The sequence below is a fragment of the Pleurodeles waltl genome, chromosome 1_1 (assembly GCF_031143425.1).
Source record: "Pleurodeles waltl isolate 20211129_DDA chromosome 1_1, aPleWal1.hap1.20221129, whole genome shotgun sequence".
Lineage (NCBI taxonomy): Eukaryota > Metazoa > Chordata > Amphibia > Caudata > Salamandridae > Pleurodeles > Pleurodeles waltl.
Window position 1 is genome coordinate 295,665,479 of NC_090436.1, and position 14,568 is coordinate 295,680,046.

Consider the following 14,568-nt stretch of genomic DNA (forward strand, 5'->3'; position numbering starts at 1 on the left):
TGACTTCTAATCCTCCTTGACCTCTCATCAGCTTTCGGTATCATCAAACAGGACAGCCTCCTTGACTTACTGGAACGTAGGGTGGGGCTATCAGGGTCTGTCCTAAACTGTCCTAAACTGGTTTGCATCATTTCACCACAACAGAACTGTTGGAAATGGCCCTTTTTGCAGGGTTATCCCCAAACCTTTTGCCTTCTTCCTCCTATTTTTTCAGGTCTGTTTTTGCTGGTTTGTTGTCCCTGTGCACTTTACCACTGCTAATCAGTGCTAAAGTGCAAGTGCTCCCTAGGTAAATTGTAGTGTTGATTGGTTAATCCATGATTGCCATATTTGATTTACTGGTAGGTCCCTAGTAAAGTGCACTAGAGGTGCCCAGGGCCTGTAAATCAAATGCTACTAGTGGGCCTGCAGCACTGATTGTGCCACCCACATCAGTAGCCCTGTAAACATTGCTCAGACCTGCCACTGCAGTTTCTGTGTGTGCAGTTGTAAACTGCCAATTTGACCTGGCAAGTGTACCCACTTGACAGGCCCAAATCTTTCCTTTTGGTACATGTAAGGCACCCCTAAGATAGGCCCTAGGTAGCCCCATGGGCAGGGTGCAGTGTATTTAATAGGTAAGACATGTACTGGTGTTTTTTACATGTCCTAACAGTGAAATAGTGCCAAAATCGGGTTTCACTGTTGCAAGTCCTATCTCCCTCATAGGTTAACATTAGGGCTGCCTTTAAATAACTTTAAAGCGCAGATTCCATTTGAGGGCAGATAGAAATGGGGAGTTTGGGGTCTCTGAATTCACAATTTAAAAATACATCTTTTAGTGAAGTTGGTTTTCAGATTGTAAGTTTGAAAATGCCACTTTTAGAAAGCAGGCATTTTCTTGCTTAAACCATTCTATGACTCTGCCTGTTTGTGGATTCCCGTCTGGGTCAGTTTGACAGTTGGGCTGTTCACACCTCTCCTCTAGACAGTGACACAAAGGGAACTGGGGTGTAGCCTGCATATCTTGATGAGCCATCTGAGCTACAGTGGAGGGAGGAGTTGTTGCTTGCACCTGAAAAGACTGTGTCTGCCCTCACACAATGCAGTCTCCAGCCGCCTGGTGTGTGCCTGGGACCTGGCCTGGACAAGGAAGGACCTTGCAAACACTTAAGACTTTGCTTTGTAGTTTGCCAACTTCAAAGGCAAAATGGAGTAGAAGAAGAAGACCCAAAACCCCAGACTTTAAGAATTTTTCTGGAATCAAGCGGAACCTCTGCCCAGGAGAAGAGCTGAAGGAGGAGTACTGTCCCTTTGCTGTGTTACTTTGCTGGACTGGCCTGCAGTTGCTGCTTTTGCCTGAAAAGAGTGCAAAGGGTGAACTTTGCTGTGTGTCCTGCTTGAGAAAGTTTTCCAAGGGCTTGGAGAGGAGCGTGCCTCCTGTTGGAAGTCTCAGGGACACCAAAGACTTCAGTTTGCTCTACCTGCAGCACTGGAACTGTGTGTTTTCTACTGTTCAAAAGCAGAAACCACTGCAATGCCACCAATGACACCGCTGTCCTGCACCGTGACCTGCTGATGCAGCACGGAGCAGCACTGCCTCGCTTTGCTCCACGACCCTGGTCTCACCAATACTGTCATTGGATGACTTCACTGAGCCGCTGCTCGCACCGTGACCTGTGGGCCCTGCATTCCGGCATCACCTGCTCACACCGCAGCCTAGGCATCCCCAATGACGCTGCTCCTGCTGACACCGGTGTTGCTGCCTGCACTGTGGCCTGTGGACACCGCTCGTGAGGTACACAAAGCACCGTCCCATCCCGCACTGCAGCCCCAGTCCACCGATGCCAGCATCATTGACTCCAGTGTCGTCACCAGGCATCCTGCCTGCACAGTGGCCTATGGACACTGCTTGTGAGGTTCACGAAGCACCATACCGTCTCGCACCTCTGGCTTGGGCCTACCGACGACAGCGCTTCAGCAACAACGACAACGCTGCCTGCACCGTGAGCTGGTGACACCACACATCGCACCGCCCCACTTCACACCGCAGGCCTGGTCTAACAGATGCCACTGAACACTGTCATCGAGCCTCTGCCTGCACCATGACCTGTGCGCACCGCACTTCACATCGTCTCGTTTTGCACCGCATCCCCAATGCCATCCACGCCAGCGCTCCTGACTTCATCAGCCCGGAGTTCGATCCATAACGTGTGTGACTTCAAGGGCCCGATGAACTATGCACCGCCTCCGGAACCGACTTCCCCACGCCAGCGACGCTGCTCTCTGGAGCTCACTGTGAGGATCACGACTCCCTGCAAATCCAAGGTACTGTTTGCGGGTCTTCCTGACCTCGTAGCTTGTCCGCCACGCCCCAGCTGGCCTGAATTGTTGGTTTTGTTGATCACAACTCCGTGATAGCCCCAGGTGGAGCTATCGACTTCAAGGAACTGTATTTTTGAGTAAATCTTGCAGAATTCATATATCTATTACTGAATGGTGGATTTTTATCATATTTGGTCTCATCTTACATAGATAAATATTGGCTATTTTTCTAAAACTGGTGTGGTGTCCTTTTGCAGTGTTTTCATTTATTACTGTGTGTTATGTGCAAATGCTTTACACATTGCTTCTGAGCTAAACCTGACTGCTTGTGCCAAGCTACCAAGGGGGTAAAAGCAGAGGTTATCTGAGCGGGTATCTTCCTTATCCTGACTAGAGTGAGGGTCCCTACTTGGACAGGGTTCAAACCGTCTGCCAACTAGAGACCCCATTTCTAACAAGAATTCAAAGAATCAAGGTTAATCAGTCCCTGTCAATTCTACATTGCTCACATTATGGGTGTCACAGGGGTCCACGCTCTCATCAACTCTCTTTAACCTGTTCATGGAGCCTTTAAATTAAATTCTGAAATTATCTAATATCCACTATCACATGTACGCCGATGACACCAAAATGTACTTAAAAATCTCCTCCCCTGAAAATATCAGATCTCTCAACATAACTCTACAAAAACCTCAAACTGGCTGACCTGCAACCACCTCAAACTTAAAGCTCTCAAAACAGAAATCCTCTTAATTGCCTCTCCAAAAAAGTGAACTGATATTGAAGAATGGATGAAGCAACTAACCACACAACTGCCTACCATACATTATAGATTCCACAAGATCACTGGGAATAATACTAGGCAAGAACCTGAACATGCAGGGGCATATCTCTACAGTTACCAAAGGAGAGAACTTCCAAATGAACATCCTAAGAAAAGCAAAACCCTTCCACTCCATCAAAGACTTCAAGTCAGATGTTTGAGCCCCAGTGACTTTCTGGTTGGATATGGAAGTGCAACCCTTTGCGGTCTACCTATATCTAAGGTTGCTCCTCTAAGGGCCTCTCTTAAATCTGCAGCAAGGCTCATCACAGGATCTAAAAGAAACAACCACATCACCCTCAATCTGAAATCTCTAAACTGATTCCCATATGAGCCAAGAATACAGTTATAAATTGCTTGCATGCCCTATAAAGCCCTTCAATTCAACACCCAGAGGCACCTTGCACACAAACTGGAGGTATTGCTTGGCTAAAGATCCTCTAGATGCACAAGCCCCTATTGTTGAAAGCATAGAAATCTTATGAAAAGAAAACTTACAGCTGAGGCTTCTCAGGTATTGCACCAAGAATGTGTAACTCCTCGCCTCCTCAAATCACACTGAACCCCTCAACTGCATCATTCAAACAGGCATTTTCAATTCAACAAGTCTTGCACTTGCTTGCGTTAGAGCTATTGGCATTGTATATTCATAACTGGACTTTTCTTGCTGCATAAATTGGTCAACCCTGCCTCATAATTTTGTCTTTTCCCGTCTTATAATTACAGTGGTCCTGCATATAACTAAAGTACTTCCATATACCTTCTCCCTTTACCTGCAGCAAAAAAATGAAAATATTGCACCCTAATTTAAATCTGCCCTGCTAATTTCAATAGAATACCAGTTTCACCACCCCACCATCAGAGTTGCTGGCTGGCTAAGACAATTCCCCCAAAAAAGACACACAACAGCCACAGAGGAGAAATAAACTAGAAGAGTCACCCAAACATACCAAGACTGTTCGAACAGTCAGAGTGTAAAAATGATGTTAAGTTGGCCTGAATCATGGTTATAATTGTAATAAGGAAATATTATTAAAACAAATACAATTATCATATACATCTTTATCAGAAACAAACTTTTGACATTAAACTGTAATGCTCCAAACAGCCCCTAGAGGGCACCACAACAAAAATATCATTTGTAATAAACATGGTAGGTAAACCGTATTGTTAGCCCCTAGACGGCATAACCCATGAAAAAAATGGGAGAAACTAATACAGTGTAACCATATATATTATTTTGAAAAAATGGGGCAACCCAGTACCCTGGGACATGGGTAAGTGAATAAGATATCAAAAAATGTTTTGCTCCCTCTGGGGGAAGGATATGAATTAACTCTCACGACAGTGGTTGTACCATAAAGAACTTTCTGTACCGATGAGGTTTGTGAGTAATTTATCACATTTATTGGAAACTTAAATTCAACAATGTAAAGTAAAGCAATCGAGGTGCTCCTGTATAACTGCACAGTGTGAGTGAATTACTTGTTAATATAAGTGTTGCAGTGCCATTTGCATGAAAACTAAAACCAAACTGTGGTTAAAAGTATCAGGTCTCAAATAAGCACCTATAACCATAGGTACTGTGAGCCTGATGAATTTTCCAAAGTCAATCCACAATTTCTAATACAATGTTGACGTTTCGACCCCAATCAAAGAAATTAATTCAGGCGGGTCATTATCAGGACAGAAAATTGAAATAGGAAGAACCAAAAACACAATACAGAAAGCATGTATCAGTATACTTTGCCCTCCATCTGGTCAGCATCTGTTAATTCAACAGTACAACATATTGTATTGTTATATTAGCAAATCCATATTTAACATGAGGTCACTACTTCTTTATGTGATAGTTAGTCGACCTCTTAAGAGATCGAAACAAAATTTACATAATTCATTTACAAAATAAACCAATTTGAAGACTTACTCACCCCTATTTAATTGTACTCAGACACATCCTAGTCGTGTTAACAATAAAACTATACCAATTTGCCTTCCATCTCATGTAGCCCTGGTGTGTTGTTAGTAATACAACTTTTTTACTTTGCCATCTAGAGAAAAATTATATATACATATATATATATATATATATATATATATATATATATATATATAAATTAATTGTCTTATTGTGGTTTCCAAGGTCGAGGCTACTGTACAGGGTTTGAAAATAAACCTGAAAATTGCTTTATAATTACCTAATGGCTTCAGAAAGGTCTTAGATCATTCCATGAAAATGAGCCAAGTGTTTAAAGTCCTTTTTAAAACTTGTTGCCGTGTTCCTATGTTAAAGTTAAGGATCTGCAGCCCTGATTTAATCAGGTTAAATGCTCTAGTTTTGGGAAGAAAGTAAACAAAATATAATGAAGTCAGATAAATGAGTTTCTGCCAGCTAAAAATTGCAGCAGTCCTGTTGATTCAATCTACTTACATGGCTGTTAGTTCAGCAGCACGGTGAATCCATTAGAGCCTGCTGCCTATCTCGTTTTATTTATAGAGGAGGAAGCCAGACTTATATAACGTGCACAAGTATAGCCTCCGCTGCCATCTAGTGGCCAAAAAATAGATTGTTCCCCTATTAAATAGGGAACAGCTAGTGTTACAATGGCTATTATTTTGCTAGTCTATGAAAAACAAAATAAGAATTCTATTACTTGGGCCAAAAAAACAGTGGAGGCAAAACTAAAATTTTGTAGTGATAGAACATAACCCTCTAAGTAAATCCAGGTTATGATTCTATACTGAACTATTTTCATGGACGCATATTAAGGTTTTGTCTGTATTAATTACCGACTGTGATTTCATCCAAACTTAATAATATGTTTGTGACAGCTAATAGTTACCCTAAGGCCAGGTTAATTGTTAAAGATATTTTTGGCTTGAAAACTCTTATGAAAAGTCCCATCCTGTGGTAGACATGGACATATACTTAGTTCACAGTGTATGTGGGTATTTGCTATCAAATGGTGCTAAATAAACAGAGCCCTTGAATTGGCAATGCGGTCCTGATTGAAATACTGTATTCCTAGTTCCCATTATGGAAGCCTCCAAAGGAGGTGTACATATGTTCATATTATATGAATTCATACCTTCTGTTATACTTAATAAAGTTAAAAGCAGTGGTACCTATAACCAAAATACAGTCAAAGCTCTTCTCACAAGCTGAGGTGATAAAGTCCATGATCCTGTTATGCAGCAGAAGCTTGTCTCCATTCCTCTGATGTGTTCCATATATAGGCCTACTGCAATGATATTACAAACATGACCTTTAAAACAAAACTTTTCCCAGCTGTAAAACAAACGTTCGAGCCATAAGAAAGCTTAAAAGACACTGAATGGTGGGAGTGGTTATTATTTTGGGGTCCCACTAACCTTGTGTGGGGACCCAGAGATGATGTAGACAGAAAGTGTGTTTTGAAGGTGGTTCCATTGTCCTAGGACTACCACAGGCTGAGTTATGAGCAAAAATGGTTTGTAAAAGTTATTCCCAGCAAAGCATTATATGGCGAGTTTTCGTGCTGTGAATACTATAGTATGTTGACTGCAACACTCAGAACAGCCCCTAGGGAGCACCACAATAAAAAATAAGATTTGGAAAAAACAAGGTCATGTAACCATACAATCAGCCCTTAGGGAGCATAAACACATGAAATAAATAAAGAGAGGAAGTAATGCATTGTAACCATATATTTAGCCCCTACAGGGCGTAACACATTACACATTTTCAGGGCTGGCAGGCCTATAGCAATGCTACTAAAAACAAGGCCCTTAAAACACAAGCTATTCCCAGCAGTAAAACAAAAGTTCCAGCCAGGAGCGTGCTTAAAAAGAAACTGAATGGTGGGAGAGGTTATTATTTTGGGGTCCTCACTAACCTAGTGTGGGGACCCAGAGATGATGTAGACAAAAAGAATATGTCATGCTGAACATTTTGTAGGTGGTCCCATTGTCCTAGAGCCCCCACAGACAGAGTAAAAAATTTTTTAAAAAGTAATCCCCTGCAAAGCATTATGGGGTGAGTTTCCTGAGTCCAGTGAATATTGTAGTATCAGCTGTCTGGCTTTGCTGGGAGAGCTGCTTTCACTTTGAGGATTTCTGTTTTAGGTAAAGCATTTATCAATTTCAAGTGTTTTAAGGGGAGAGAGCCAGCAGAAATGACTCTGATTAGGTAACTGTGAATAATGTGACCAGAGCTCCCATATCGTTGATCGAGTTCACGCTGTTGTGCCTGTTCGATCTATGAGTGCCATGGCCACCATGCAGCACGAAGGGGAGAGACAAAAGAAAAAAAAATAGTTTGCCTATGCTGAAGTATATCAGCAATCGTGCAATAATCCATGTAACAGGGGCCATCTGCAAGGCATGATAAAAACAGCCTCAAGGCAGGACCAATGACATCAAGTGATTTTTGAAAGCCCAGGAACAAATGAAAGTGATGGGCGTGGTTAAAAGTAGACCTGGGCAGAGTTCGCGTAGTTGGCCTATGTAGAACTTCACTAAGTGGTAAAAAAAAAAAACTCTCTGCTTTGCTACTTTGAGTTCTGCGAGCAGTGAACGTTTCTTGCCACACCCATTCGCATGACGTTTTACGTCACTGGCAATGCGCAGTGTGCTGGAAGTCTTGAGTGAACGGCACCACGCGGTTCGCATGGGCGTGGCCATCTTGATGTTTGTTTCCGTTATGGTGCTGGGGCCTACTTTTTAAGCTCTTATAATCAATCACATCCAACTCCGCTAAAACTTATTTACCCATCATTTTTATTTATCTTACCTTTTCTCTTGTTTGTTTTATATTTTTTTCAAAAGATTTTTTTTAACTTCTGTACTGTTTAAATTTTTTGCTTTACTTTCTTATTTTTTCCTTCCTTCCTTTTCTTTATTCTATCTTCCCCTCGCCCCAGTGCCCAGTGCTCAGTGCCATGACAGAGCAGGGGAGCGGCAGCACCACTCCCCCAAACCACAACTGGCAGCCAACTTTCTTGTGTGCGGCAGCACCGCAAAGGGGTTCAGCCCCATGCAATTTTTTTCTGAGGTGGAGGTGGCAGCCCTAGTTTTTTTATGTTCAACGCCACCTCTCCTCCACCCTGACGGGAGGCCATAGAGTGGGTATGGCCTCCGGAAGCACCAACATCCTTTATCTGGAGACGGACCTGCTAGGCACGGAGGCTGTGGGGCTTGGTGAGTAATAATTAATTATTAGTTGTGTTCTATGGTAATATTTTTTTTCTCAAATAGCAAGCATGCTGGTCACACAGGTAAGTTAACTTTATGTTACAATTATTATGTGATCATCATCTACAAAGGTGCTCGGTGCTAGCTAATCGTACTTGTTGTTGGCGCTCACTTGGGCTGATTATTTAAGAAGTAATGCAGAGACTCCTCTGTCCTCTCATTAAGCTAGTGATAGTTATTAGTATTAGTGAGTTAGCACATTCTCTCACTTCTCTGTGCCTTTATTTATTTTTTTACACTTACACTGCCAAGCAATTTCCCAGTGATATGTAGTATGCATGCATGCATCCATACATGCATTTAAAAATGCAGACTGGGTTGGCTGTCATAGGGGTTGAGAGACTGAAAATGAGATGAGAAGCAAAATTCATTCATTGCAATTTATTAGTAATTTCAAAATGTAGTTTAGAAAATTTGGAATAGGGTTAGGTTTAGGAAATTTGGAATAGAATGGTCCTCAATACTAATACTTTACAGGCGATCTGGTTTAGAAAAGTTCAATGTTACTTCATTTGCCTTTTCCTGGCAAAAAATAGTTTGGGAGAGATTATTATTAACTGTCCAACTAATCTTTTGTAAATGTTTTAAATTTATTTCTTACATCATTCAGCATCCAGGGGCAATAAATAAGGCTTGTCAGGCAGTTGAGGGCGCTGGAGGTGCTCCCTCCACAGGTGCTGGGGCAGATGACTCTGCTGGCCCCAGTAAGTCATCCTATTGTTAATATTAATATTTATTTCCCTAACTTTTAAATTCTTCTTATCCCTGTATTATCCTATTTACTTATTTTCTATATTTCAAGTTGCTGTATTTTACTTCAAACTGTCTGTCTGTACCAGCCTGTCTGTAGTGCCCTTTCTTCTGCTTTGTCAGTAAGCTTTCCCTTCCCTCTCCCCCTATATATCTTGGGGACTGGTGGTACTATAAGGCACAGAGAACCCATGTACTCTACTGTGAAGATTGCATCATGCAAGCCCCAGTAAGTTGTTGAGAAGGCTTTCTTTTTCTTGCTCCAGCTCAATCAGTAAAAAAAAAAGAGTGTTTGGACATAGTCTTGTAATTGGACCCTCCAATGTTGTGTATGTATGTAGGTAGGTATTATTATAGTATACCAGCAGTTGATGACTGTGCACCATGGCTGGAAGTATGAGGGGGGGACAGCCCCACTGCATTTGCCAACCAAGACCATATGTCCTTCATTGACCAATTCTTTCACCCTTTTATTCCTCTTCAAAAACTCAGATTCATCAATAGCTCTGTCCCTCCATTACAAAATATTTTTGTTTGGCTTGACTACCTGGCTTTTCACAAATTGCCAACCAACAAAATGCCCACCTAATGTTTCGATAGAACATACTGTAACCGAATTATAGTGATGTATTGTGGTTGTATTCTGCTTAAACAAAATTTTTTTTTAAATGGGGGTGGTGTATCTAGCATCTAAAATGTGCAATGTTTTGTTTTCTAGCCATACCAGCCACCAGTGCCTGGGCCAGCAGCGACAGAACAGCAGCAGACGTGACAAAGCCAGTGGTCGAAGGGGGAGTCTCGGCAGTGTCGGGAGGTGGTAAGTCATATTGCTTGCTTATTGACAACTAGTAATATACTCACTGCAAGGGTGTACTAGGGTTGACTCACTCGTGAACACCCCGCTTAAGCAGTTACAGCAGGAGTTGAGTATTTATGGCCTCTTCTATCTGCAACTCAGCAGATACAGGCTCAGAATGTACTTTAACTATGCTGGGCTTAAGGAAAAGTGTAAGAAGGATAGAAGGAGAAAGGGTGGTTGAAATATAATATGAGTGAAAGGATGTGTGGGTGAAAGGGTACATAATCATATAGGTGGATGATAGGATGCATGGGTGGGTGAATGATGGATGAAAGTGTATACGGGTAAAAGGATGCCTCCCTAGGTGGGTGTAAGGGTATGGGTGAAAGGTTGCCTGCCTGGATGGGTGAAAGGAATCCTTGGGTGGGTTAGATCTTGGAATGGTGAATGGGTTAAAGGATGCATGGGTGGGTAGTGGGTAAATGGATGTTGGTGAAAGGTTTGTTGAGATCCATGTTTGGAATTTGGGTGGATATGGATGCTTTTCAATGGTGAAAGAATGGACGTGAGGCAGATAATATTTATACCATCATCATTAATCATCACCTCCCTCCATATCTACGGCATTTCACCAGTGCCACCCATGATGACCTAATAGCTGCATGGTTCAATTCAGCAGAATCGGTACTGCATAGTTGGCATGTCTGCTTAAGTTAAGTTAGTGTGTCATTTATTTACAAAGTTTTTCCATGCATGACAATGCAAAAACAAGGTGTGTTTCCCTTCCCTCTCTGTGCCCACTCAGTCACTTCCTAATACTTCACTCCTTTAATCTTTCTTAAATTCTGTCCCACCCTTCTGAAAAATAATTGAAAAATCAATTTTTTGCTTGTGCCACATTTTTCTAGCCAAGTGATATATTCATTATGGCCTCCATAACGGATTTATGTCTGTTCAGACTTTTCCCTTTTAACATTTGCCAACCACAATGACTACAAGCCAAACATTAGGCACATGATGATGAAGCTCAGTAAATCGTCTACTCTATCTACCCAGCCTAATCCCTCTAACTTACCCTGCAGTAGAGTAAGTTAAAATTTCTTATCCGTACCACCAAGTAAATGTATTTTGTTGGAAAAAAGTAATTACAAAGAGTGGTGGTGGAGGGTGAGAACAGGGAGTAAAGTGGGACTCAGTAAGTGCTTGACATTTGAGGATGGGATAGTCTGTGACGAACGTGCCAAATACAATCTATATATCCCGTTCCTTAGTCCTTTCTCTGTACTGCAATGCATCACTTTTCCAACTGTCAACTTACAGCAGATAGGATGTCTGCATTATTAATTTTATAGTATGTGACGTGCATCATTCATAGTATTCACCTGCCTTGTAGTCAGTGTAAAATTGAAAGGCTGTTAGAGAAGAGCAGGGCCACTGGAATAAGATAATTGTCTATTACAGCTGCCCCAGCTGCAGACAGTAGTAAAGTATAACTAACGAGTATGTGTAGGGCGCCAGCTGAGCTAGCATGCCTCAGTTAACTTGGCACAACAGGAGAAAGAAGAATATTTGTACTCCATAGTGCATAATGGCTATGAGTCTAACTAATCACATCAAAAACGAAAGGCCTGAAGTGAGCAGCAAATGTACTGCTACTCTGCCACTACATAATTTTAAACAAGTGTTTTGCACAGAGCATTGTTTACAATTTGCCTTTTTCCTTTCTTGATATAGCTACCCCTGCTGGTCCACCTTCAAGGCAGGAAATATCAGCTCAGCTGTGACAGCAGAAGCTGGAGGCCATCAGGGCTGAATAACAGAGGCTGGTGGTCCTGGAGGATGAGGAAGAGGCAGCAGCAGCAGCTACCAATGCCCAGGGCCCTAACCAGCCGTCAGTGCCTCCCAGTCTCAACACCGGCACAGCAGACTGCTGGCAGCTGCCCGTCGGCTTTCCTTCACTGTTTCCCCACCCAAGACAGCACTTTTCAACGCTGTGTCCTTGAAAGGCTGGCATGGATAGAAGCCAGGCAGGCATGTATGGAGGGGCTCCTGAAACAGCTCCTGGCCCTCAGATAGTGCCCTCTTCTGCCCCTTTTTTATCCTTTGTTTTGGTGGGTCAGACTTGTTGTGGGTGGAGAGGGTAGGAATGTGGGTTTTTGGGACTGGGACCATTGGACTTTTATCATGAAAGTTGAGATTGTTTGGGACAGTGGTTGGCGACAGGGAGATTTGTTTGGGGAGATGGGTGGGCCAGTTGTGGGTAGAAAGGATAGGTTTATATTCTTCTTGTTAGGATTAAAAAATACTTCATGTTATTTATGCCTCAAATCTATTTTGGGGTGTATAGGGGAGTGATTTGCCATTGCCAACTACAACAATGTTCCATAGTTCTCTTACCTGAATAGATGAAGTGAGGGCTGCATGGTTTCCCAAGGTGCCATGGTGGTGGGAGTTATAGTATGCTAGCGTACTAACAGTGAAGGCATCAGAAGTGAGGTCCCACTTCTAATTAGGTAAACTCAAATGAAGATCCTACGCACTGAGTTGCTGTTTGCTTTCACCACATCCATCCCACCAAGTGTGTGATTAATTGATGGTGTAAATTATTTAGTCACACATCAATAAATCACACAGCCTGGGTGAAGACAGTTAGGGATTTGATGAATGCTTGGGAAAGGGGATTTAGGTAAACATGTGACAAAGAGACAAACACTACACAAATATAATATTCATCAGGGCAATGATCACCAGCCTGTTATTGGAGGAATAGAAAGGAATGAGTATGACACAGTTAACTTAAATGCATTGCAAACAGTCCGTCAGCCCCAGAAAGACCCAAGTTATATATCTAAATATTCTGTCAACCATGTTTGAAAAATAGTAAATACAAATAATGTTGGAGTGAAGCGACCACACACAGTTCTAAAAAACTAAAAAAGATTATTAAAGGAAAAATTATGCTGTATTGCCAAATAGGGTGGTGTATCTGCTCTGTTATTGAATTGACCTGTCAATCTTGAGTGCCTGCCTGGCTGAAGTGGTCTGATAAGTGAAGCATGAGTGTTATGGTGCTTTTGCCTTTTGTGCAGGAGCAGAGAAGGACTGCGGATTGTAAAACAAAAATGAGTATCATAATTTGTAGCATCAAAAAGAAGAATAGAATAGATGGTAAGCTTCATGAGGAGTAGTTTACCAAGAAGACTCAGAGGAGGCAGAGTAAGAGCATAGTCCTTTGCAATCATTCATTTTATGACTGATGTGTGATCAATTAAGTGAGAACAATTACAACAACCAACAATCACAGACAAGTGGCTGCATGTATACCAAGATGATCAAACTCACAATTGTCATGATGATGATGATCATCCTCATAATAACATTTAGCCTAGAGGACATGCATAATGTGAAGATGTGACATCATCCATCACATGTCTGCCTCCTCCAGTTACCTACAACAATAGGCCCCCACCCAACCATATAGTTTCAAATTTGAGCCAGCCAGCACACACATGAAACACCATTGTATTTCCCAAATCAAGTAATCAACGTGCCTCTCACCAGTCCACAGAAATGTGTAGGCTTCTTATCCATCATCCATGTTTATTTCCATGAAGTTGATAACTTCTTTCTTCTGGCAGTTGTTGAAGTTGTCAATTCACGCTCCGAGTCCTTCCATCACCCTCCTGACTGATTAAAGATTATGTCCAACTTTGTACCGACTCCTCCTGAGAGTCCCAATTTCCCGACCCAATTGAGAGAGAGCGACCTGTGCTGTGTTGCACAACAAGAGAAACATTGAGTAGTTCTTTTGTGTAGACTAAATTTGTGTTTATTAGCTAAATGAACTAGTTGGGTCTTTGAACAGAATGAACCAGAAAACAAAGCAGTGTGAAAGCAGCAAACACATCTCTCTAAATAGCAAAGGGTAAGGAAAAAAATCACCTTCAGGAAAAAAATGATCACACATTAGGCCACCAACATTGTAAATCAATTGCAAACACAATCAAGCATAACAATTATAGTTAAATGATAAACACCCACTCTCACTTTCTGCCACCACATGGATCATCTCAACATTCAAACAAGAATCACTCAAAACACTCATTGGTGCATAGCATTACTTACCTGTTCCAATCAAGCATGGTGGTACATTGCTGATCCTCTTTGATTCACGTAACGAAACACACATTGGCCAGTAAGGTGTAACTCAAATATCTGGGACAGTCTTGCTAGGGGATAAAAGAAAGGATAGGCATGGCAAAGTCTCTCCAATGTCCTTGAAGGGATTTGGGGGGGAGGGGGTCCAACTCCAATTCGGCCATACATGTATCTAAAACTGTGACGGTTCATTAGTCAGTGAGAAACAAACAAACAAAATAATAATGTTCCCCCAGCCAGTTATATCTTTTTTTTATTTCTCCCCCAAAGCAGTTTGTCTATAGAAAGTTCTATGGTGGCCCAGGTCTACTCAGTAGTCATGGAAGTAGAGTTTGTCCTCAAACTCAGATGGTTCATCCAGAAGTTGGTCTGCTAACACACTACCATGACCCAAGTCAGACCAATCACCTACATACTCCTCCTGCTATTCTTCAGGTATGCTGAAATTTGGGGCAATGAAGTGCTGATTCATTTTGATCATGGTCAATCTCTCAACCTTTTG

General features: G+C 42.0%; 1 protein-coding gene across 2 annotated transcripts in view; it reads right to left on the bottom strand.

The window, feature by feature from the left end:
- The window catches only part of LOC138283820 (chondroitin sulfate proteoglycan 4-like), a 349,745-nt gene that overhangs the window by 286,881 nt on the left and 48,296 nt on the right, over positions 1–14,568 (bottom strand). The window contains exon 2 of one of the 2 annotated variants that reach the window (XM_069221953.1): positions 13,467–13,679. The exons of the other annotated variant lie outside the window; for it this stretch is intronic. The gene's annotated coding sequence lies outside the window, so the exon portion shown is untranslated. The remainder of the gene's footprint in view (positions 1–13,466; positions 13,680–14,568) is intronic. 2 annotated transcript variants of the gene reach the window in all.